Raw genomic sequence first — 25,656 nt, 5'->3', positions numbered from 1 at the left:
AAAGAATAAAATACCTAGGAATAAACCTCCCTAGGGAAACAAAAGACCTGTATGCAGAAAACTATATGACACTGATGAAAGAAATTAAAGATGATACCAACAGATGGAGAGATATCCCATGTTCTTGGATTGGAAGAATCAACATTGTGAAAATGACTATACTACCCAAAGCAATCTACAGATTCAATGCAATCCCTATCAAATTACCAATGGCATTTTTTACGGAACTAGAACAAATCATCTTAAAATTTGTATGGAGACACAAAAGACCCGGAATAGCCAAAGCAGTCTTGAGGGGAAAAAACGGAGCTGGAGGAATCAGACTCCCTGACTTCAGACTATACTACAAAGCTACAGTAATCAAGACAATATGGTACTGGCACAAAAACAGAAACATAGGTCAATGGAACAAAATAGAAAGCCCAGAGATAAACCCACGCACCTATGGTCAACTAATCTATGACAAAGGAGGCAAAGATATACAATGGAGAAAAGACAGTCTCTTCAATAAGTGGTGCTGGGAAAACTGGACAGCTACATGTAAAAGAATGAAATTAGAATACTCCCTAACACCATACACAAAAATAAACTCAAAATGGATTCGAGACCTAAATGTAAGACCGGACACTATACAACTCTTAGAGGAAAACATAGGAAGAACACTCTTTGACATAAATCACAGCAAGATCTTTTTTGATCCACCTCCTAGAGTAATGGAAATAAAAAGAAAAAGAAACAAATGGGACCTAATGAAACTTCAAAGCTTTTGCACAGCAAAGGAAACCATAAGCAAGACGAAAAGACAACCCTCAGAATGGGAGAAAATATTTGCAAACAAATCAACGGACAAAGGATTAATCTCCAAAATATATAAACAGCTCATTCAGCTCAATATTAAAGAAACAAACAACCCAATCCAAAAATAGGCAGAAGACCTAAATAGACATTTCTCCAAAGAAGACATACAGACGGCCACGAAGCACATGAAAAGCTGCTCAACATCACTAATTATTAGAGAAATGCAAATCAAAACTACAATGAGGTATCACCTCACACCAGTTAGAATGGGCATCATCAGAAAATCTAAAAACAACAAATGCTGGAGAGGGTGTGGAGAAAAGGGAACCCTCTTGCACTGTTGGTGGGAATGTAAATTGATACAGCCACTATGGAGAACAATATGGAGGTTCCTTAAAAAACTAAAAATAGAATTACCATATGACCCAGCAATCCCACTACTGGGCATATACCCAGAGAAAACCGTAATTCAAAAAGACACATGCACCCCAATGTTCATTGCAGCATTATTTACAATAGCCAGGTCATGGAAGCAACCTAAATGCCCATTGACAGATGAATGGATAAAGAAGTTGTGGTACATATATACAATGGAATATTACTCAGCCATAAAAAGGAACGAAATTGAGTCATTTGTTGAGACGTGGATGGATCTAGAGACTGTCATACAGAGTGAAGTAAGTTAGAAAGAGAAAAACAAATATCGTATATTAACGCATGTATGTGGAACCTAGAAAAATGGTACAGATGAACCGGGTTGCAGGGCAGAAGTTGAGACACAGATGTAGAGAACAAACGTATGGACACCAAGGGGGGAAAACCGCGGTGGGGTGGGGATGGTGGTGTGCTGAATTGGGCGATTGGGATTGACATGTATACACTGATGTGTATAAAATTGATGACTGATTAAAAAAATAAAAAATAAAAAAAGGAAAAAAAAAAGAATAGTGTAAAAAGATAAAATAAAATAAAATTTTTAAAGGAGAGAATTAAGGTCTCAGAGCCCAAATTATAATCATGACCCAAGGGGAGGACCATGCTTCAAAGGCATTGAGAAGCACTATGCTAAGCCAACCCTTGAAGGTCAGTTCACAAAATGGTGCTGTATAATTTGGACAGAGGTGAAGGGAGGAGACTGGGAGGATCAGCCATGGTTTGCTCATCTGGAAAATGGAGTTCCTGGATGGTAACTTCATTGCAGAGTGATGTGATCCCTGAATTGTCTCTTCCAAGGTAAGTACCTTGAGCATCGTCTCCCACATAGGAAGGGATTTTATGACTACTGGTAGTCCATTTTCCAATTTCCATAATACGCTTTTCCCATCCATTTTCTTCCCTGCGTAGGTGTACCTGAAAAAAAATCATACAAAGATATTTTAATGGAAAGGGCATTAAAGACACCTCTCACAGAAAATACATACTAGTTCAAAGTTCCAGGCACAAGTTCTGACGGCTGAAGAAGCCCAAGATCTTCAGTAGAAGCAGGCCATGTGAAGAAAACTCCTTCCAGTTTTCCCCTCCACTGCCAGGAGCAGCTGGGCCAGATGGTCTTCTAGGTCATCAGCATGCTGGAGGCGTTGGCAGAGCTCACAGATGATCAAAGCTCCAAGGGTGGTGTCCTCCAGGGTGTCATCCGTGTCCACATTGATCACGTGCACAGTCTGACAGGTCTCCTGCTCTCTGGCGCACAGATCTTCCACAATTCTGTTGAAGATGCTCTCCTCACAGGTGGAATTGACATCGAAGGGATACTTGCAGTCTTGAACCTTCTGAATGGGGCTTGATTCTCTCATTTCTTCCCAAGGTGTGTAAGGTTCCATTCCTGCTCTAGCATTCTTTACCTTTCCCATTAAGGTTGTGTACGTCTGCTTATATATCTTTGAGAAATGGTAAATCACTGCAAGATCTGCATTTTTGGAGAAAGAACAGTAGCTATAACCTCTGTAGTTTTTCACATACAATGTCTATTATGCAATCACACCCAATCAAATATTACCAAGCATTTCAAGAAATATTATCAATAACAAAAATCAATGAGAAAAATATAACAGGCACAGAACTACAAATGAATTAAATATTGGAATTATCAGACAGATATTTTTTAATAAAATGGTTATCTGGATCCTTTTAGAAAATATTGATTGTGTCTTCAAAGTTAAATCATCACCAAAAAAGAAGTCCCCATCCAGGATCTCCAGGACCATAAGTAGTTGCCTATTGCCATAATAGGCTCAGCAAGAAGATGCACAGAAACATTTCTACTGAGTGTTGGTCCAACCTTAATTAATGTTATGAACTGAGCTACAAATGTGAGCTATGAGGACTCATCTGTATCTCAGACGTGATGCCTGTATTAAACAGACATCTGTGACCCTATTCAGAGATTCTGGCCCAGCCTGAGAGACTCCTGTTCTTCCTAGATTAGTTCAAGGAACCGAGATAACCCTGTGAGGAGCACACATATGATCCATTAAGACTGAGTGGAGCAGCGAATAATACCTCACCTGCTGAGTAGTTTATTGCAGAGCACTCTGCTTCCCAAAACCTCCCATCACATAACCACTTGACTCAATGACCTGACAAAGCTTTGGCCTTTGGAAGAATTCCCACTGTCTAGAAATCTTGGCTTCTCTAAGGAGGGCAGGGAGAAGTACTTCTATAAATATTTCAAAGACAAGGACTAAGGCCTGAGAGCTTTTCAATTGACAAAAGACAACAAGATGTGCCTCAAACAGCAGATGAAGGAGAGGGTAGTCTTACCGAACCAAACTTGGGTCTGCTTGCCCAAGCTCAGTAAAGCCAATCTACTGACACCGGGTTTGGGGAAAGGAAAGTGCAGTGTTTATTGCAGGTGCCAAACAAGGAGTCCAGGTGGCAAATGCTCAAAAGACCCAAACTCCCCATAGCTTCTAGTGAAAGGTTTTTAAAGACAGTATGCAGTAGAGGGTTGCAGGGAGAGTGATCACCTCATAGACTTTCTTCTGATTGGTTGGTGGTGAGGTAATGGGGAGTCAGCATCATCAACCTTCTAGTTCCAACTGGTCTGGGGTCTACGTGCTTGTGATTAGCATGCAGTTAACTTCTTCCACCTGGTGGGGGTTGTAGCATCTGCAAAATCACTCAAAGGATATGTCTCAGCATATCATCTTACAGCCCTTGAGAAGGAACTTAAGGTCCTTAACTTTGTTTAATGACAAAACTATTATTTTGTCTTATTAACTGTTTGCTTTTGTTTCTAAATTTTCTCACTTCTCTGATTAAATTTATTCTTTGGAACTCAGAGAAGGCCTAGGAGGATAAAGTTTTTCTACAAACAAGAGATAGGCAAAGGACAGGTGGGGGGAGGGTGGGTCAGTCCCCAGAAGGCCCATAGTGTCCTGCTTGTTTACAGCAGGAACACATAGCCACTGCTCAGATCACAATCACTTCCTTTGTGCATTATCTCTCCAATTTACTCAGCTTAGGTGACCAGAGACCTAATATTTGAGTACCTGTGTTATCCGGCTACTAAGGGAATCTAAGTACAGACAATCCTATTTGATAAAGTTGACTTTCAGATGTATGGACTAGATGTATCTGTTTTCTCCCATTTCTTGGATATAAATACAAATGTGTTTCAGAAAGATGGTGACTGTGAAAATTGCTGTAGTTTCATCCACTTCAATGTCAGGTTGTTTTGCAGCCAATTTTTACTCCTTGAGAGAATATACAGGAATAGATGATATATCTCTTCCTTTGGAGGTCTGAAAAATCTGCTTGAAAGCTTTGAAAGGCACCATCCAAGTTTTCAAACTCAACAATAATTTCTTGTTCAACCTCCTAAGTTGAAGGACAGCCAGGGAGTTGAAGGAGAAGCTCTCGTGTTAAGACGTCACCCAGTATATAGTTGGAATACTGCAGTGAGTAGAAGTACAAGAAAATCAATGTTTTTATGCAATAAAAATATTTCCCTACTTGTTTGAGGCCCAAAATGAAAAATTTGTGAAACAAGCTATGGATGTACCAATGGATGCACCAGCGTACCTATATATTAATTTTTTTCTAAATTAAATTTACAGTTTTGCCTTCTATATTAAGTACTGTCATTTTGTACAAGGAATAAATCTAAATTTACAGTGAGTATTCAGAATTATTTTTTTCTCTCTGCTTCCTCCCCAGCTTCCTGAGCTCCAGCTGCTCTTATCCCTGGGAAGGTCCATGAGACGTTCAAGTGGGTTCTAGTCCATGGTTCATATTTCAACCTCAGAAATAAGTCCAGACCTGGCTGGAAGACAGTCTTGGAGTAGAAGAATGAGGAACAGTAGCCACTGTATGTTACTGTTCATGGTCCCTCAGACCTGAATAAGTGACCACCTAACTGAGAAAATAACATCCTTGGGCATGAGGAGGCTTGGGTTTCCCCTGCCTGAAGCTACATTCCCCAAAGGGGATAGGGAGGGGGGGATAAATTAGGAGTATGAGATTAACAGATACAACTACTGTACATAAAATAGATAAGCAACAAGGATTTATGGTATCGCACAGGGAACTATATTCAATATCTTATAATAACCCATAATGGAAAATAATCTGGAAATATATATATTATATATATATACACACAATATATATATATATAATTGCATCACTTTGCTGTACACCTAAAAACTAACACAATATTGTAAATCAACCATACTTCAATTTTTTAAAAGATGGTTTTTCCTATAGTCAGTATTTTTTGAATGTTTTAAACGTCTTTATTATTACTACTTTATTTCCATTTTTTTAAAGTCTATTCTGAAAAAAAATACCTTGCCCTCAAAGTTCTTATGTCTTTTTGTAATTACCTCTATGAGAGAGTCCATATTCTCCAGACACTTTTTTATGTGAAATCAGTGGACACTCAGTTGTATTTCTGTAGCTGAACACAGTTTGTTTATTTCCAAATTACTTCAAGAACCCAGGCAACAATTTATGTTTCATGTACTTTAGGACATCAGTGAACTGAAACTTTTTAAAGGTACATTTGTTCATGTGAATTCTTTGAGTTTCTTACAGAAAGCTTTGCAGTGCAATTGTCTGACTTTTTAAAATCAATAGACAACTCAAGATAAGGGTCCAATTTTATTTTTTTGGATGTTGATATCCAGTATTTCCAAAACTATTTATTGAAGAGAGACTATCCTTTCCCCATTGTGTGTTCTTGGCACACTTGTTAAAGATGAGTTGACAGTACCTGCCAGTTCCATATTGTAGCTTTGTAATATATTTTGAAATCAGGAAGTGTTATGTCTCCAACTTTGTTCTTCTCATTCAAAATTGCTTTGGCTACTCAGGGTCTTTTCAGGTTTCATATGAACTTTAGGATTATTTTTTTCTATTTCTATTAAAAATGAGTTTGGAAAGAACTCAAACAAACAACCTAACAATACACCTAAAGCAACTAGAGAAAGAAGGACAAACAAAACCCAAAGTTATTAGAAGGAAAGAAATCATAAAGTTCAGGAGAAGAAATAAATGAAAGAGATTAAAAATAAACAACAGAAAAGATCGATGAAACTAACAGCTGGTTCTTTGAGAAGATAAACAAAACTGAGAAACCTTTAGCCAGACCCATCAAGAGGAAAAGGGAGAGGGCCCAAATCAATAAAATTAGAAACGAAAAAGGAGAAGTTACAACCAACACCACAGAAATACAAAGAAGCATAAGAGACTACTATAAGCAACTATATGCCAATAAAATGGACAACCTAGAAGAAATGGACAAATTCTTAGAAAGGTACAATCTCCCAAGACTGAACCAGGAAGAAATAGAAAATATGAACAGCCCAATTACAAGTACTGAATTTGAATCTGCAGTTTAAAAACTCCCAACAAACAAAAGTCAAGGACCAGATGGCTGCACAGGCAAATTCTATCAAACACTTAAAGAAGAGTTAACACTTGTCCTTCTGAAACTATTCTAAAAAATTGCAGAGGAAGGAACACTTCCAAACTCATTCTATGAGGCCACCATCACCCTGATACCAAAACCAGACAAAGATACCACAAAAAAAAAAAAAAAAAAGAAAATTACAGGCCAATATCACTGATGAACATAGATGCAAAAATCCTCAACAAAATACTAGTAAATCAAATCCAACAATATATTAAAAGGATCTTATACCATGATCAAGTGGGATTTATCCCAGGGAAAAACATAAGCAGAACACTCTTTGACATGAATCGCAGCAATATGTTTTTGGATCCACCTCCTAGAGTAATGAAAATGAAAACAAAAATAAACAAGTGGGACCTAATTAAGCTTAAAAGCTTCTGCACAGCAAAGGAAACCATAAACAAAATGAAAAGACAACCCACAGAATGGGAGAATATATTTGCAAACGATGCGCCCCACAAGGGATTAATCTCCAAAATATACAAACAGCTCATGCAGCTCAATATCAAGAAAACAACCCAATCAAAAAATGGGCAGAAGATCTAAATAGACATTTCTCCAAAAAGACACACAGATGGCCAAAAGCACATGAAAAGATGCTCAACATCGCTAATTATTAGAGAAATGCAAATCAAAACTACAATGAGGTATCATCTTACATTGGTCAGAATGGCCGTCATCAAAAAGTTTACAAACAATAAATGCTGGAGAGGGTGTGGAGAAAAGGGAACCCTCCTACACTGTTGTGTGGTTATGTAAATTGGTACAGCCACTATGGAGAACAGTATAGAGGTTCTTTAAGAAACCAACCAAAAATAGAGCTACCTGGGCACATATCCGGAGAAAACTATAATTCAAAAAGATACATGCACCCCAATGTTCAAAGCAGCACTACTTACAATAGCCAAGACATGGAAGCAACCTAAGTGTCCATCGACAGAGGGATAGATAAAGAAGATGTGGTACATATATACAATGGAATATTACCCAGCCATAAAAAATAACAAAATAATGCCATTTGCAGCAAATGGATGGACCTAGAGATTATCATACTAAGTGAAGTAAGTCAGACAAAGACAAATATCATATGATATTGCTTGTATGTGGAATCTAAAAAAGGGAGGCAAATGAACTTATTTACAAAACAGAAATAGACTCACAGACATAGAAAACAAACTTATGATTACCAGAGGGGGGAGAGGGATAAATTAGGAGTTTGGGATTAAAATATACACACTACTATATATAAAATAGATAAACAACAAGGACTTATGGTATAGCACAGGGAATTATACTCAATATCTTGTAATAACCTATAATGGAAGAGAATGTAAAAAAAAAAGGATATATATATTTATATGTATATATATATGTATAATTGAATCACTTTACTGTATACCTGAAACTAACACAACATTGTAAATCAATTATATTTCAATTAAAAAATTTTTAATGGCTTTGGGATTTTAATAGGGGTTGCATTGAATCTGTAGGTTTCTTTGAGTAGTATGGACATTTTAACAATATTAATTCTTCCAGTCCATGAACACAAGGTGTCTTTCCATTTATGTGTGTTACTTAACCCTTTCTTTCATTTTTTTGGTTAGTTTTCAGTGTGTAATTCTTTACATACTAAGAAACCTCATTATTTCTGATATTTTTAAGTTCAATTTACAAAATTTTTCCTTCTATTTACAAGTCTAGATAATGTTAGTAATCATTTTTAAGGGACCAATACAACTTATTTAATTAAATTTCTCTAAAAATTTTAAACTATGTTTATAAACTTCCAAGTTTTGATTTCCCCTTTTAAGTACATAATTTGCTTTTCAATCTGAGTGTCTTACCGAGTTCCTAATAAACAATTACAATCTAATAAAATAAATTTAGAACTACGGTAAATGTGAGGTTCTCTTAAAAATAAGTTTACTGGACTTCCCTGGTGGCACAGTGGTTAAGAATCTGCCTGCCAATGCAGGGGACACAGTTCGAGCCCTGGTCCAGGAAGATCCCACATGCCGCAGAGCAACTAAGCCAGTGCGCCACAACTACCAAGCCTGCGCTCTAGAGCCTGAGAGCCACAACTACTGAAGCCCGTGCACCTAGAGCCCGTGTTCTGCAACAAGAGAAACCACCGCAATGAGAAGCCTGTGCACCGCAACGAAGGGTAGCCCCCTCTAGCCGCAACTAGAGAAAATCCTGCACGCAGCAACGAAGACCCAACACAACCATAAATAAATAAATTTTTTAAAGTAAGTTTACTGGAATTTTATTATACATTTAAATTTAAAATTATGCTATAGCAGTTATTCATATAGACACTTAAAAGTTGGAATCTATTAAGTACTATGTCAGTACTCTAGTATGCCAAATTCTCTTACATATTGCAAGACATTAAGTAACAAACATACAGGATTATTCCCATGCTAACCCAAAAATATAAATACAGTGAGTTTGATTTACTTAATTATCTCTCCACTGAGCTTTAAATCTTCCCAGGGATATTTTTAAATGGAGAAGATGAAACACCCACAAAAGAAACAGTTTTATTATTCCAGGAAGCTGAGGTTCCTAGCCTGATGCACCAATAATCCTCATCCACCAGAGAGAGTCCTGGCTGGGATGCAGGATTAGATTCTTCTCTATGATCAAGTTGATGTTTTATTTGCAAAACCCTTGCAAGGAAAAAAATCTAAATTTAAAAAAGAAAATTTTTTCTCACAAAAAATACAACATGCACGACTTATAGCTAGCCAGATTGATTTTAACAAGCTTAGAGTCATCATAATCAGTGCAAAAAATGTATAACTGAACAAGTTCCTTTCTCTAGTTTATTTTCTCTAACATGTATTTTTAATAAATGTAGTTTCCTACTACGAACATCCATATGAGCTTTGAATCGTGATATGAAGTGTTACATTTCACAACAGATGAGTTTTTTTAATTTAATAAAACTATTACAGGAAAACTTCTTGCAAAAGAATTAATCTGGGAGCCAATTTTATGATAACAAAATAGAGAATATGCATGTATCTAATATAAATAGGACCTTTGTCCCACCTCAATAATGTTGTAGTTGTTCTTATAACTTTTTAAATAATCTGTAACTCTCTAATTGTCACATCAAAGGATAATCTTTGCCCAGAGGATTACATTTCAAAACTGCTTATGTCTACTACTCTCCTTTTTAGGCTTCTCATGAAATGTTATTTTATTTTGTATTCTCCATCTTCAATTGAATTTTTGACCAAGGATGTATTCAAGTGCTTGGGGCTTATAAGTTTTCTCCCTCTGAAGCCCCTGAAGTGAATGTGAGCCTTCCAGACAATGGGAAAGGCTCTACATGTGGCAGGGCCTATGCTTTGGTGAGGCATTGACTGTCACAGCCATGGCACTGGGATCCAGTGCCCAGCAATGGACGGCCTATTCTCCATGGACGGCCTATTCTTTCCAATTCTTCCCCCGCTTCAGGGTGTTCTCATAAACATTCCTTTGAAGATCACACCCCACAACCACCTCCCTTCTGGGGCTAGAGGACTTCTTGGAGATAGATCATTCCATAGGGGGCATCACAGGGGCTGCAGAAGTTATCAAAGAGAGGGCACTAAGGGAAAGATGAAAAGAGCCCTTAGCTGGTGATGGCCTGCGTTAGTCTCTTGCTGTACATGCTCTCTTCACAGCCCAAAGTCCATTCATCTCTAAATCAGAACTGATCTTCCCAGTCAGTTCAGAGGAAACATTGCAATGTAGAAAGAGCCCTGAACTGAAATTTGTGCCACCTAGATGATCTTTCAAAGAATAAGAGGTCCTTTCACCACATAAGATGGATACAGTTTCTAAGTGATGTTTATTGGGCCTTTAAAACAGTGGCTTACAGGGACTTCCCTGGTGGTCCAGTGGTTAAGACTTTGCCTTCCAATGCAGGGGGTGTGAGTTTGGTCCCTGGTCAGGGAGCTAAGATCCCACATGCCTCACAGCCAAAAAAGCAAAGCATAAAACAGAAGCAATATTGTAACATTCACATCAAAATAATCTTTAAAAAAATAAAAATAAAACAGTGGCTTACATTGTTCTCATTTAATTTTCTCAACACTGCAATGGTGTATGAGTTCTATTATCCCCATTTTACAGAACAGGAGACTGAGGCTTAAAAAGGTGAGCTAGACTGCCTAAACTGGCTCATATGGGACCCAGCCAGGTTTCCATAATTAAAATGTCTGTGCTGACAGCTGATCTCTGGGTCATATTGCCACCTCTTGAGTACTTCATCTCCTCCAGCAGGAAAAGGTTCAGTGTGCCCAGGGGTAGGTCACCTCTTGGGTGAGAAATGTAAATTTTTGGTTATAATTCATACTTCTCCTACTTCTGAAAGGTATTTGTGGGGACAGCCCCCAAAAGGAAGGTATAGAACAAAAAAGTAACATATAGGTCTGGCACCACATATAGGAAGGCAGGAATAGAGGAAATGATTGTTCCTTAACTTAGAAAAGTTGTCTGCCCTGACTTGCACAACATGGAACTCTGAGCTACCATGACAACAGTAGGAATATAAAATGAATCTAGTAGTTTTGTTCCTCGGGAGAAAGAACTTTAACATATAATTCATTCTAAGAGAGATTTGCCATGTGGGTCTATAAGTAAAGTTACGGGGAGAAAAAATGTACACTGTTACTCTCCTAGTGTATCTGATCTTGAGGAGCTAGGCGCACCTGCAGAGGGCTCAAGAGCCTGAGCTTAGAGGCCAAAAGGACAGTTTTCTTACATTATATATTGTATTTGTTTAAGAAACCATTTGATTTCTACCAGCAACTGTTCTAATCACTTTATAAAGGTAATTCATTCAACAAAAATTAATTCAGCCCATAGTATGATCCAAACACTGCTCTAGGCATTTGGGAGGCATCAGTGAAAATGTGACATTTTGAACAAAGATTCTGCCTTTGTGATGCTTACAGTGTGGAGAGGGGAGAGAGACAATAAACCACATATGCAATAAATAATCAAATTGTGCCATGTGCTAGAAGACAATAAGAGTTATGGAAACAGGAAAATGTAGAGGGTAAGAGGATTGGGCGTGACAGGCTGTGATATTAAACAAGGGTCAGGATCAGTATCCTGAGAATATAAGACGTAAGATAAGACTACAGCGAAAGGAGGGAGCCAGCCAAGCTTGTCCTGGGGAATAGAGCTTCAGGAAGAAAGACCAGTTATAGCAACTGTCTTGGGGAGGGATCACCCCTGTATCATTCAAAAACCAGCAGGGAGGTAGGTATAGCTGTGAGAGTAAGTAAGGGTGAGTGTTACATAATCTTCTAAATTGCATCTCCAGACCATCCATGGGTGAAACAGTGAAGAATGCACCCACTGGCTCCATCCCCCATTGGTCAGAGGTTTACTCCATGGGGCATGAATCCCTTGCACCACAGGTTGCTTATGTACAAACACCAAGGGCAATCCAGCAACAGCCTCGGTGGGGAGGCCCCAAGGTGGGAGCCCAGAGGCTCACAGCACAGGCTGGAGGAGAGGTGCTGTCAGGCTGCACGAAGCTGGACAGAGGTGCTGGCCACAGCAGCAACTGGAAAAAAGAGATGAACGAGGTCAAGAGGATCTGAAGTGGTGCGTAAAAGATTTCTGGTTCGGAGGACTTCCCTGGTGGCGCAGCGGTTAGGAATCCGCCCGCCAATGCAGGGGACATGGGTTCGAGCCCTGGTCTGGGAAGATCCCACATGCCTCAGAGCAACTAAGCCCGTGCGCCACAACTACTGAGCCTGCGCTCTAGAGAGAGCCCGCAAGCCATAACTACTGAAGCCCGCATGCCACAACTACTGAAGCCCACGTGCCTAGAGCCCATGCTCCACAACAAGAGAACCCACTGCGATGAGAAGCCTGTGCACCACAACAAAGAGTTGCTCCCGCTTGCTGCAACCAGAAAAAGCCCTCGCGCAGCAACAAAGACCCAATGCAGCCAAAAATAAATAAATAAATAAATAAATTTATATTTTAAAAAAAAAGATTTCTGGTTCAGTACTCATGGGTATTGACTTACCCGTTCATAAAATTAAACTTCTTGAATAACTACTAGGTAGCAGGCTTCCTAGTTCTTTTATATTTCATGTTGTATACTGACTGATCACTATAAAATATGTGGAAGTATGCTATTTTTTGAAAAATCAAATCATACAGAAGTAGAAAAATATATTGAAGTCCAAAATATATTGTTAAATTAAAAAAGCAAAGTGTGAAGGAAGTCCTAAAGGGATAGGGATATTTGTATATGTATGGCTGATTCATTTTGCTGTACAGTAGAAACTAACACAACATTGTAAAGCAACTATACTCCAATAAAAATTAATTTTTAAAAAAGCAAAATGTGAGAAAGAGTATTTACAGTATGCCACCTTTTATGAAAGGAAGAAAGGTGGAAAAAAGAAAATTTATATGTGATCCGCACAAGTGTAGAAAAAAAAAAAAAGAACTTAGGAAGGTAACCCAGAAACTAATGAGACTGATTACATCCAGGGAGTGGGTGGAAATGGGGTGAAAAGAATAAGATGGTGGCAATAGAGTAGGAAAGATGGGGGAGAGACACTTAGTAGAGTTTATGGTTTTACGTTTTTAGAGTTTGTGCTAATGTTTCACATACTCAATTTTTTAATGAATAAAAATCAAGGATAAAAGAGAGAAACCCTAACATAGAATACAAACGAAAGCAAGTGAACTTAACTATATTTCCAGTGAATGACATAACACACTGAAGGGGTGAGAAAGTAAGTTTTGAACCAGTATTTAGGCTCTAAACCTTCAGGTTCTAACAAATACTGGACTCCATGTAGTAGATTTGGTTTCCACCACAGAATGAGTTAGCAATTCTGAAACTACATTCTATGTACTCTAGGATTAAGCAAACATGTAAATATATTGTAGATAATGGAAGCCTGGTACTTCACTGTTAGAGGACTGACATATATGGAAAGAGAGGAAGTTCAAATGATTCTTAGCTGTTTGATTGGACCTGGAGGTATTGGGTGGGCCAAAAAGTGCCTTCGGTTTGTAAGTACAAATAAAAGACACATTTTTCATTTTCACCAAGAACTTTATTGAGCAACGTATTCACTGTTTTGTTCCACTACCTTCTTCCATTTTTCAGGCAACTTCATTATTCCATCTTCCCAAAACTTTTTATCTTTTTGAACAAAGAACTGTTCCAGGTGTCTTTTATAGTCTTCCAGGGAATTGAAATTTTTTCCATTAGAAGAATTTTGTAAAGACTGAAATAAATGGAAATTGGAAGGTGCAATGTCTGATGAGTACGGTGGATGAATCAGAACTTCCCAGCCAATCTGTAACAGTTTTTGCCTGGTCGTCAAAGAAACATGCGGTCTTTCGTTATCCTGACGGAAGATTATGCATTTTCTGTTGACTAATTTTGGATGCTTTTCACCGAGTGCAGCTTTCATTTGGTCTAATTGGGAGCAGTGCTTGTTGGAATTAATCGTTTGGTTTTCCAGGAGGTGCTCATAATAGAGGATTCCCTTCCAATCCCACCATATATACAACATCCCCTTCTTTGGATGAAGACCGGCCTTTGGTGTGGTTGGTGGTGGTTTATTTCACTTGCCCCATGATCTCTTCCCTTCCACATTGTTGTACAGTATCCACTTTTCATCGCCCGTCACAATTTGTTTTAAAAACGGAACGTTTTCATTACGTTTCAGTAGAGAATCACGTGCAGAAATAGGGTCAAGAAGGTTTTTTTCGATTAACTTGATGTGGAACCGAAACATCAAAGCGATTAACATAACCAAGCAAATGATTTTCAATGCTTGATTTGGATATTTTGAGTATGTTGGCTATCTCCCGTGTGGTACAGCACGGATTGTTCTCAATTAATGTCTCATTTTGATTGCTATCAACTTCAACTGGTCTACCTGACGGTGGAGCATCATCCAGCGAGAAATCTCCAGCACGAAACTTCGCAAACCACTTTTGATCAGTCACGGCACCTTCTCCATACACTGCACAAATATTTTTTTTTGCATTTCAGTTGCATTTTTACCTTTCTTGAAATAATAAAGCATAATAAGCTGAAAATGTTGCTTTTTTCTTCCATCTTCCACATTAAAATGGCTACACGAAAATTCACCAATTTTGATAAGTCTTTTTTTAAGTGCATGCTGATACGACAGCTGTCACAATCCAATCTAACAGAATTGTTTCAAAGGAAGTTAAAGACAACTAAGCACTACTAGAGCCATCTTACGGAAAAACCAGATGAACCTTTTGGCCAACCCATATCAGTACGAAATCCTGGTTGGTAAGATGGATAGATAGGAGATACATAGGGAAAGAGATAAGAAGATGATAGATCAATGTGGGTGATTGTGTTTGTGTGTGTATATTTAACTATATATTTGTGGATAGATATAGATATAGATATTGATAGATCACATATACACACATGTATGTATACACACATATGTGTGTGTTTAAAGCATACATACACATGTATCTTAGCTCAGTCCCCTGACAGAGCCTGGCAACAATGACACCCCAGCGATGAACACACCTATTCCAGGTCTTGGTTTGTTTGTAAACACCATTTTCTACTAAAAAGAAACAGTGTTTCTTAGAAAAACCTCATTACAGAGCTTGGGCAGAGAAAATACAAGATGAGCCTGGAATATCTTGCTGTGCCATAAAATAAGGAAGTGCTTAGAGAAGGATGGGGACATGACAAAAGGACACAGGAGTCAGCCTGGAGGGGCTCTCAGACTCAGGGGTAAGAACTGGGCAGATGGAGAGGGAGGTGGTTCCCAGGAACCCCTTAGAAGGGGCCACAGACCATGACTACTGTGACATTTTGAAAAAACAGTTGTCTTCCCCCATCTCACTTGCCCACTGTTGGGAGACAAACAAATGGAGCCCCGGAGTCCACAGATTGCTCCACTGGAACCCAGTCCCATCGTGGGGGGAGGCCCGGTGGAAGGGGAGGGCCCGAAGCCACAGGGCACACCAGGTTGCAGGGGAAGGACTCCCACCCCGCAAAGCTGTCCTCAGCCCTGGGGCCAGGCAGACCCACAGAAGGACGGGCAGGGCAAAGTCAGAGAGCCATCCCCGAATCGTCTGGTGGAAACGGCCTTGGCGGCAGCCTGTTACAAACCACCAAGAAGGATTAGCGAGTTCACCAGCTCTTGCAAACTTCAGGTTGCCTCCTTCAGTTTGGGGCAACAGCGTTTCCCCAAATTTTGGCACTCAAGATATTGTGCGGACCCAACTGATGGATAGTTAGTCCTTCCCAGCTCCACCCCCATACCCACATCTGTCCCTAGTGAGTGCCCCTCATCAGGTAGCTTCCTGAGCCCACTCCAAGCCCAGAAAGTCTCCATGAGGCCTAAGAACGCAGGAGACCAGCCCACCCACCCTTTCTCACGGCCCCTACAGATCAATCCCAAAGCAGTTGCTCTTGTAAGAGAGCTCCCCTCTTGGTTTCAGATCTGGCCACCACAGCAGCTCCAGACTCTCCTGGCCCCTCTGATGCCTCCCGCAGAAGAAGATGCCACATGGCCGCCCCCACGAGATAGCCACACACATGCCCCATGCAGACCCTCAGGACACAGTCTCCCATGAAGCCCTGGCAGAGGGCCCAAAGGCAGAGTTGGAGCAAATCGGTCAGGAAATCTGCCTCGTCCTGGGCCCTCAGCCTCAGGGCACCACTTCCTCTTGGAGGGGCTTCTGAGCATCTGATGAGATAAAATACGAACATGCTTTGTGCACCGTTAAAACACCCTGCAAACATCAGGAGAGTTTAAGGGGGAATATCCAGGAAAGTGACTGTGTGCTGGACTAGCAAGAGAGGCACTCTGGAGGCTCCCAGGAGAATTCTACAGCGAATGGTGCGACCCAGGAAAGATTCCAGGGAAACGGGGCCAGTGCCAGCAATGGAGGCAGGCTTGCCTGGGAAAGACACCCCACGTGCAGCCTGCTCTGCCAGAGAGGGTTCACTGCCAGGAACGGGCCACAGGGAGATTAGCTATGGCAGGGACTGGCCAAGGGAAGCAGGGACTCGGCCCTTCAACTGCTCTACCCACAGAGAGTAGAGGAAGAAATGGCCCCCAGCCTTCGGCAGGCACCAGCTCCCAGCAGGACTCAGCTCCCGGGAGCACAGCAGGGGCTCGTGCCAGGGATGGCTAGCAGGAAGGGCAGGTAACTGGGGGTGGGCTGCACCAAACGGATGGCCCTGCCTGTTGGGGGGAGATGCCAGGGTCTGTGGGAACCCCGATGGGCTGGATTGGGCACCCTCAACCCTCTTCACCACAGCTGAGGAAGACCACAAACCCGCCAGGTCTTGCCACCCTGTCCCCACAGGGGAGAGACCAGATGCCAGAACAGAATTCCTCACCCTGCTGTCCCCACCCCTATCCAGCAGTGACTGTCAAAATACTTAACAGTGCATGAAAAGATGCTCAACATCTCTAATCATTAGAGAAATGAAAATCAAAACTACAGTGAGATAGCACCTCACACTGGTCAGAAATGGCCATCATCAAAAAATCTACAAACAATAAATGCAGAGAGGGTGTGGAGAAAAGGGAACCCTCTTGCACTGTTGGTGGGAATGTAAATTGATACTATGGAGGACAGTATGGAGGTTCCTTACAAAACTAAAAGTAGAACTACCATATGACCCAGAAATCCCACTACTGGGCATATACCTGGAGAATACCATAATGCAAAAGGATGCATGCACCCCATTGTTCATTGCAGCACTATTTACAATAGCCAGGACATGGAAGCAACCTAAATGTCCATCAAAGAGGAATGGATAAAGAAGATGTGGTACATATATACAATGGAATATTACTCATTCATAAAAAAGAATGAAATAGGGACTTCCCTGGCAGCCCAGTGGTTGGGATGCCACGCTTCCACAGCAGGGGGCATGGATTAATCCCTGTTCAGGGAACTAAGATCCCACATGCTGTGCAGTTCAGCAAAAAAATAGGGAAAAAATTAAAAGAACAAAATAGTTCCATTTGCAGCAACATAGATGGACCTGGAGATTATCATACTAAGTGAAGTAAGTCAGACAGAGAAAGACAAATATCATATGTTATCGCTTATATGTGGAATCTAAAAAAAGCATACAAATGAACGTATCTACAAAACAAAAATAGAGTCACAGATGTAGAAAACAAACTTATGGTTACCAGGGGTTAAAGGGGGGAGGGATAAATTGGGAGATTGGGACTGGCATACACACACTCCCATATATAAAATAGACAACAAATAAGGACCTGCTGTATAGCACAGGGAACTCTACTCAGTACTCTGTAATGGCCTATATGGGAAAAGAACCTAAGAAAGAGTGGCTACGTGTATATGTATGACTGATTCACTTTGCTGTACACCTGACACTAACACAACATTGTAAATCAACTATGCTCCAATAAAAATTAAAAAGAAAAAAAAAAAAAAAGAATGAGTAGGAATTCTCCAAGGGTAAAATGTGTGCAGAGTAGCATCTTTTACAAACACACACACACAAATTTAACAACAGATACACCTCACAGTGGAGGCAGGAGTCGCACAAGCTGCCAGGCAAGAGTGACTCAGGCACCATCCCACAGCCACAGCCTCAGGGGCCCACGAGTGCATCTGGGAACTCCGGCACCATCCCTGGGGAAGTGGTCTTCCCACCAGGGTCCAGGTGCGCACCCTGGTCGGTGGACACACAGACACAGGGGTCAGCCCGAGGACAGCAGCACTGATGGTGTGTGAGCCAATGAGCACCAGGTCAACCCCTGATGGGGTCCACACAGGGTTTCTGGGGGCCAAGGTGGCTGGGCGTTCTCAGGGAGCTTGGGGTCCCAGCCATTTCCAAACAGTATCTAGTGTTTCAGTATGGAGGTTCCTTTAAAAACTAAAAATAGAACTATCATACGATCCAGCAATCCCACTACTGGGCATATACCCTGAGAAAAAGATAATTCAAAAAGAGTCATGTACCAAAATGTTCATTGCAGCTCTATTTACAATAGCCAGGACATGGAAGCAACCTAAGTGCCCATCAACAGATGAATGGATAAAGAAGATGTGGCACGTATATACAATGGAATATTACTCAGCCATAAAAAGGAACGAAACTGAGTTATTTGTAGTGAGGTGGAAGGACCTAGAGTCTGTCATACAGAGTGAAGTAAGTCAGAAAGAGAAAAACAAACACTGTATGCTAACACATATATATGGAATCTAAAAAAAAAAAGAAAAGAAAAAAAAATGGTCAGAAGAACCTAGGGGCAAGACGGGAATAAAGATGCAGACCTACTACAGAATGGACTTGAGGATACGGGGAGGGGGAATGGTAAGCTGGGACAAGTGAGACAGTGGCATGGACATATATACACTACCAAATGTAAAATAGATAGCTAGTGGGAAGCAGCCGCATAGCACAGGGAGAGCAGCTCGGTGCTTTGTGACCACCTAGAGGGGTGGGATAGGGAGGGTGGGAGGGAGAGAGATGCAAGAGGGAAGAGATATGGGGACATATGTATACATATAACTGATTCACTTTGTTATAAAGCAGAAGCTAACACACCATTGTAAAGCAATTATACTCCAATAAAGACGTTAAAAAATAAATAAATAATAAATGAATAAATAAATATAAAATAAAATGCTGAGATTGAAAAGAAAAAAAAAATAGTATCTAGTGTTTCAAAATTGTAGTAACTGGTACTGCCATACTTGGCACAGAGGCTGACTATCCAGCCTGCCCTTCCCCATTTCGAGCTCTTCCTGACACCCTACTACCCATCTCCCATGTGGGGAGCTCCCAGGGCAGAGGACTGGAGCATGAGCCATCCACCCACCCCTGCAACCTGCTTCCCCAGCTCCCAAATATTAAAGACATCCTAGCCTTGCCCGTGACAAAGCAGGGCCCCGTCCTTGTATTTCTACCCCACTTTACACTTTTCACAGTCACAATTTAATGTGAGCCTTGTGACAAAGAGCCAAGTTTGGTGCCAGACAAGAAGTGAGAGATGGGAAAACTAAGCCCCGGCAAAGGAGGAGCGGCTGCAGCAAACCCCCAGCTCTCACTTCTGTGAAGCCTTAAGAGAACCTGAAGGTTAGCTTCCAGCCCAAGAATCATTAACTGTTCATCCCACCCCCAGGTCTTACCCAGCCCTTCTTATCCAGCTCCTCCCTCATGCAGGCCCTGCTGTGAAGGACACTATACAATCTGCACCAAGACTTCTTCCCTGTTGCCTCCTGCCTCACCTAGGCCTGGATGTGGAAGGAGACTCAAGAGTTGAAAGATCCCTCAAGGGCTATTCTGCCCAAGATGCTGCTAAGGACAAAGAATTGACTTGTCCAAGGCCCTGGTGAGTGAGAGACTGAGCAGAGAGGTAGAACCATATCTGACTCCTGTCCGGTGTGTTTTTCCTTGTAGCACAGGTGGGAGTGTAGCCCTGCAGACCCAGGAGGGACCCTCTTCCCTCTGAGCAGGAAGGAAGTCTCTCTCCTCAGTTCCTGTCAAGACGTGGGTCCTGACCAAGCATTAGGCCAGCTGAAGCCCTTGGGAAACAATACAGGCTAAAGAGAGGATCATCCTGGGCGGAACTGAAAATACAACAGGCTACCTGGAGGGGTTTTGTTTGCTTGCTTTGTTTTATTTTGTTTGTGGGGATGGGGAGGAGTTGTGAGAACAGTACCACCGGGGTGGGTCTCCCCTAACTTCCTTACAGCAGTCTGCCTCCAGTGCCACCTCTGTACCTTCAGGAACAGAGTAGCCGTGATTGCCACCCAAGTTAATTTCATCACAACCAAGTCAAAAGTTACAATGCTGGGGAGCTTCCCTGGTGGCGCAGTAGTTGAGCATCCATCTGCCAATGCAGGGGACATGGTTCGAGCCCTGGTCCGGGAAGATTCCCACATGCCGCGGAGCAACTAAGCCCGTGCGCCACCACTACTGAAGCCCGCGCACCTAGAGCCAGTGCTCTGCAACAAGAGAAGCCACCGCAATGAGAAGCCCATGCACCACAACAAAGAGTAGCCCCCGCTCGCCACAACTAGAGAAAGCCCGCGTGCAGCAATGAAGACCCAACACAGCCATAAATAAATAAATAAATAAATAAATAAATAAATAAAAGTTACAATGCTGGTTGTAACCTTAGAAGCTAGGCCAAGGGCAGAGGGGAACTGAGGACTATAGAACTGCCTCCCGCACTATGCAAACCTCTGCCTGGGAGCCACAACAGTGCTGCCATCCATTCTAGCACACTGCACCCACTCCCTAATTCCAAAATGGCTAGCCTGCTCCCCAAGCCAGGCGTTTCCTAAGAACTGTCCCCTTCAGAGTTCTCACCCTAGTCACAAACTCAGAAGAGGTCCTCAAGCAGCCAACTTTGATCTTAGATGATGATGTGGGTATTTAAAAATGTGCTAAAGTTCCTTTGTAATCCATGTAACTCACACCTTAATGTATTTAAATATGTGAAAGGGAATATTTGAACGGGAAATTTTTTTAATTTTATAAAATATAGCATTTTAAAGAGTCAGAGAGGTAACTTTTGACCAAATTTCATTCTTAGCCAAGACTTGGCTTCTTGACCTTTTCTACATAGCAGGCAAACCTTCCCTATCCCACTCCAGTCAAACATGACCCTAAGAGCAGAGGTCTGGGGGTGGGGCTGGGGGTGGGGAGGAAGAGTGGAGTAATGCATAGTGCGCTGGTTACTATTGTTAGGAAGCCATCTGCAAATAGGCATCAGCACGTGCCAATGCAATGTAACAGTGCAGGCAGCAGGCAGCACGGCATAAAGAGTGAGGCCTTAGGTATAAGGAAAGACGAGCTATTCGCAGAGGGACAGCATTATAGCTTTCTGGACCAAGGGGATAAGGATACAGCAAAAAGGGAAGACAGGCAGCACTAGGCCCCCACTCAGAACGCCTGAGGCCAAACAGAGCATCACAAGCACAGCCCTTGTCTGTTAAGCGATGGGCACAGGCTCCTGCAAGGCCACCCTGAAGCCCACAGGCTCTGTTCCCCAAGACAGTCAGCCTACTTGGAGAGTTGATACACATCCTGCGACCCGGGATACTCTCACCTGTGTGGCTAACAAGTGAAAGTATAGGCTTTAAGATGAGGCTTGGACATCCCGGATTGATTTTGTTATTTTTCCTTTGGTAAGGGGTGGAGAAAATTAACTGGGTTTAAGGCTAGAACAGAAAAAACAGTCGTTGAGAAAAACCAACTACTGCCAGGTAATAAGGTGGAAAAATTAAACTGAGGCATCCACAAATCTTAAAGCCAAGACCTTTTCCTACAGCTCTACCAGCCTCGGACCGTGGTTTCAAGCCTTCAGAGTTGCTCTTAAAAGAGCCGAGTGAGCAAGCATAAGGATCGGTGCTGCATCTGGCAGGCAACCCTGTGCCCCAGGTCCCACCCTACTGGCTTCTGCCCACTAAATTGGAAGTTTAGCAAGCGCCTTCCCTGATGGCACCCGCCCCAAGCCCGCCCAGGCCGCCGGCAAGGGCCCGTCTGGGTCTGGGCGGCGATGCCACCCTCGGCTCCGGCCGGCTGCCCCGCCCGCGTCATTCCATGGACTCAGGCGCCCCCGCGTGGCCGCGGGCGGGCGGCGCACCTGCCTCGAGTGCCCTCGGTCCGGGCAGCGGGTCCCCGAGGCCTAGCGCTCGCGGGCGCGCCGCCAGCCCGGCGGTTCAAGACGCCGCTAGTCTCCCCCGGGCCTCGTCAGCGCGCGACGGGTCCGCTGTTTGCTAGGTGGCCTGGCTCCCCGGGACCGGGGCGGCGGCGGCCGGCCGGGTAGAGCTAACGAGCGCCGCGGGAGTGCGGCAACCAGGGAAGCTCGGCCTTGGCAACCTGGCTGGGCGAAGCCGCCAGAGGCCGTCTCTTAGCAACGCAGACGCCGGCTGCAGAGCTTCCGCAGCTTCCCCGTGGGCGTGTCCATCGCTGCCCCCGGCTGTACACCGGGAGCCCTCCCATACCGCCCCCCCCCCACCCCCGGCTCGGCTGCCACCGAGGACTAGGCTGGGGACCCCGGTGCACTCTCCCTCGCCCCACCAAAACCGATGACCCTAAAAGGGAAAGTCTGTGGCGCCCTCAGCCCTCAGCTGGAGCTGTGTGGGTGCTCTAGCCATACAAATGAAATTGAAGGGGCTCGGGAGCTACTTGCTAACTTCCCTGAGCTCTGCTTATTTGAATGGTGGTAATAGGGTTGCTGTATCGATAATGCGCATACTGCCCATTTACCATTAGCCAGGAATTATGCTGGGTGCATTGTTACGCCAGTTACCTCGTTTAGTCTTCATACCAACGCTGACGGGACCTGTCAGATGTGTACCGTTATTTCCATTTCACAGATAGGAACACTGAGGCCTAGGATCACAATGACTTGACCGGAAGGCACACAGCCAGGAAGTGACTCAAAGCCAAAGTTCTTTACTCCAGTGTTTTCATGTGTCTTCCAGGCCTCACAACCCACACAGATGCTCCTCAGAGCAAGGGATTCCATGGCCCAATAATTTGGAGAAACACTGTATACTGTATCTCCCTCTGCTTTTGTGGAGGCTGACAATGCATTTTAGTGAATTAGAGCCTCTCAGAGAAGAAAACTGTTTGCCTTGGTTTAATTCAGTGTTTTCCAAACTAAGTTGAACAGAAAACTTCTTCTTTAAAAGACACTCTTGGCATCCTGTGGAACTGTGTGGCATGAAATACACTTTGGAACACACTTGCCTCCTTATTCGCCAATGAAAGGATAGATGTGGAAGTTCCTGGAAAGTGACACTGAAAAGTGCTTGTAGAGCTATGAGGGCACGGATTATTATTATTGTTATTGTTGTCATCATCATGTGCTTCATTATTTTTTAGGGATCCTGTTTGTGGCCTTCTGGCCACTCTGTAGTGCTGGATAATAATAATAACTAACATTTACTGAGCACTTCCTATGTACCAAGCACTGCTCTAAGTGCTTTGTATGTATTAACTAACATACCTTACAATTACCCAGGTGTTATCCCCACCCGGCAGAAAAAAAAGGGGGGGGGGCATGAGACCATGATGATTAAATAAGTAAGAGATGTAAAATTCTTAGAAGAAAGCACTTGGAATTACTACAAGCATTTGCTATTATCATTATTCCTATTTTACAGAGGAGGAAACTGAGGCACAGAAAAATTAAGTATCTTGCTCTAGGTCACACTGGTAGTGAGTGGATTGAAACCCAGGCAGCCTGGGGGCAGGGCCTATGCTGGTAACCACTAAACAGTCTGCCTCTCTGCCAGAGGTGGAGGGGACACCCTGGATCTGGGCCCTCATCAGCAAAGCCAGCATTGCCTGTGACAGCATCTCTTCTCTATCTAGGGCCACATCCCCCATCCTGCCCATCCCATCTGCCTGTCATAACCACCACCACAAGCTCCCTCATGGGAGAAGAAAGGGGACAAGACTTGGGGTTAGACAACACTGGCTTGGACGCCAGCCTCACCGTTTACTGACTGGGATCTTAGACAAGTAACTTAACCATCAATTTTCTCTTCAGTGAAAAGAGAGCACTATCTGTCATTGCTAATTATTAGAGAAATGCAAATCAAAACTACAATGAGGTACCACCTCACACCAGTCAGAATGGCCATCATTTAAAAGTCTACAAAAAACAAATGCTGGAGAGGGTGTGCAGAAAAGGGTACCCTCCTACACTGTTAGTGGGAATGTAAATTGGTGCAGGCACTATGGAAAACAGTATGGAGGTTCCTCAAAAAACTTAAAACAGAGTTACCACATGACCCAGCAATCCCACTCCTGGGCATATACCCAGAGAAAACTATAATTCAAAAAGATACATGTACCCCAATATTCGTAGCAGCACTATTCATAATAGCCAAGACATGGAAACAACCTAAACGTCCATCAACAGAGGAATGGATAAAGAAGATGTGGTACATATATACAATGGAATACTACTCAGCAATAAAAAAGAATGAAATAATGCCATTTGCAGCAACATGGATGGACCAAGATATTATCATACTAAGTGAAGTAAGTCAGAAAGAGGAAGACAAATACCCTGTGTCACTTATATGTGGAATCTAAAACATGACACAAATCAACCTATCTATGAAACAGAAACAGACTCACAGACATAGAGAACAGACTTGTGGTAGGGGAGTGGGGAGAGAATGGATTGGGAGTTTGGGATTAGCAGATACAAACTATTATATACAGAATGGATGAACAACAAGGTCCTACTGTATAGCACAGGGAACTATATTCAATATCCTGTAATAAACCATAATGGAAAAGAATATAAAAAAGAATATACATATATGTGTATAACTGAATCACTTTGCTGTACAGGAGAAATTAACACAACATTGTAAATAACTATACGTCAATAAAATAATTTTTTTAAAAAAGAGAGAGCACCATCTACCTCACAGGTTTGTGTGAGGATGGACTGAGATAATGGATATAAAGCACTTAGCACAGGGCCTGACCTAGTCTAAGCACTCAATAAATGATGGCCCCTTCCACCTCTTCTGGGAAGACTTCCCTGGCTGTGTGTGCCTCCCTCCACCCCCAGGCGGGTCAGGACCTCTCTGCTGTGTCCCTGGCTTATCCCCACCTCAGCCTGCCACACCTCCTGGTCTTGAAATTATGGTTTTATTTCACAAAATTGAGCCCCAAAGGTCAGTCTCATTCACAGCTATATCCCCAGGGCCTAGCACACCAAGCTCAGTACATAGTAGGAGCCCAATTTTTTTATTTTTTATTAATTTTTACTGGAGTATGGTTGCTTTACAATGTTGTGTTAGCCTCCACTGCACAACAAAATGCATCAGCCATACACGCACAGATATCCCCTCCCTTTTGGACTTCCCTCCCATTTAGGTTACCACAGTGCATTAGGTAGAGTTCCCTG

At 42.4% G+C, this 25,656-nt stretch overlaps 1 pseudogene; it reads right to left on the bottom strand.

The window, feature by feature from the left end:
- Nucleotides 1-2,270: 2,270 nt before the first annotated feature.
- On the bottom strand, nucleotides 2,271-19,924 carry LOC133099871 (RNA polymerase II subunit A C-terminal domain phosphatase SSU72 like protein 3-like; annotated as a pseudogene).
- Nucleotides 19,925-25,656: the final 5,732 nt, after the last annotated feature.

This window comes from Eubalaena glacialis, chromosome 10, assembly GCF_028564815.1.
Source record: "Eubalaena glacialis isolate mEubGla1 chromosome 10, mEubGla1.1.hap2.+ XY, whole genome shotgun sequence".
Taxonomy (NCBI): domain Eukaryota; kingdom Metazoa; phylum Chordata; class Mammalia; order Artiodactyla; family Balaenidae; genus Eubalaena; species Eubalaena glacialis.
The sequence above is the reverse complement of the archived record's forward strand: the minus strand, read 5'-3'. Positions and strand labels throughout refer to the sequence as shown.